Here is a 1,538-nt window from a genome sequence, read left to right as displayed (position 1 = left end):
GTTGGCAACCCTAGCACTCAGGCATATTCAGAACATATTTTTTAAAATAATTATACTTATAAAAACAAAATCGTTAAAAAAAATCTTGAAGTCGGGATAATTAATTTTACAAAGATTGTAAATGATCTTATCCAAGTCCTATATTCACGAAATGCTGGAGTAACTCAGCAGGTCAGGCAGCATCTCAGGAGAGAAGGAATGGGTGACGTTTCGGGTCGAGACCCTTCTTCAGACTGAATCCAAGTCCTACAGCACTTAGACGCACGCACAGAGTCTCTTGCCCAGAGTAGGGGAATCGAGGTCCAGGGGACACAGTGAGAGGGTGGAAAGATTTAATAGGAACCCGAGGGGTAACTTTTTCACACAAAGGGTGGTGGGTGTATGGAACGAGCTGCCGGAGGAGGTTGTTGAGGCAGGGACTATTGCAACGTATAAGAAGCAACTAGACAGGTACATGGATAGGACAACGAGATCTGGGTGTCCTAGTGCATCAGTCACTGAAAGGAAGCATGCAGGTACAGCAGGCAGTGAAGAAAGCCAATGGAATGTTGGCCTTCATTACAAGAGGAGCTGAGTATAGGAGCAAAGAGGTCCTTCTGCAGTTGTACAGGGCCCTAGTGAGACCGCACCTGGAGTACTGTGTGCAGTTGTACAGGGCCCTAGTGAGACCGCACCTGGAGTACTGTGTGCAGTTTTGGTCTCCAAATTTGAGGAAGGATATTCTTGCTATTGAGGGCAGCGTAGGTTTACTAGGTTAATTCCTGGAACGGCGGGACTGTCATATGTTGAAAGACTGGAGCGACTAGGCTTGTATACACTGGAATTTAGAAGGATGAGAGGGGATCTTATCGAAACGTATAAGATTATTAAGGGGTTGGACACGTTAGAGGCAGGAAACATGTTCCCAATGTTGGGGGAGTCCAGAACAAGGGGCCACAGTTTAAGAATAAGGGGTAGGCCATTTAGAACGGAGATGAGGAAAAACTTTTTCAGTCAGAGAGTTGTGAATCTGTGGAATTCTCTGCCTCAGAAGGCAGTGGAGGCCAATTCTCTGAATGTATTCAAGAAAGAGCTAGGTAGATCTCAAGGATAGCGAAGTCAGGGGGTATGGGGAGAAGGCAGGAACGGGGTACTGATTGAGAATGATCAGCCTTGATCACATTGATTGGCGATGCTGGCTCGACGGGCCGAATGGCCTCCTCCTGCACCTATTGTCTATTGTCTGTTGTCTATTGTCAGGTTTGGAGGGATATGGGCCAAACGCAGGCAGGTGGGATGAGTGCAGACGGAACACACTCTGAATACGTACACGTTTGTAGGTTTGTAGGTTAACTGGCTTCGGTAAAGTTTGTAAATTGTCCCTAGTGTGTAGGATCACCTTGTGGGAGTGTGGGAGGAAACCAGAGATCACGCGGGTCACGGGGAGAACGTACAAACTCCGTGCAGACAGCACCCGCAGTCAGGATGGAACCCGGGTCTCCGGCGCTGTGAGGCAGCAACTCTACCGCTGCGCCACCGTGCCGCCATTTTACTTTACT

This window comes from Rhinoraja longicauda, chromosome 30 (assembly GCF_053455715.1).
Source record: "Rhinoraja longicauda isolate Sanriku21f chromosome 30, sRhiLon1.1, whole genome shotgun sequence".
NCBI classification, from domain to species: domain Eukaryota; kingdom Metazoa; phylum Chordata; class Chondrichthyes; order Rajiformes; family Arhynchobatidae; genus Rhinoraja; species Rhinoraja longicauda.
The sequence above is the reverse complement of the archived record's forward strand: the minus strand, read 5'-3'. Positions refer to the sequence as shown.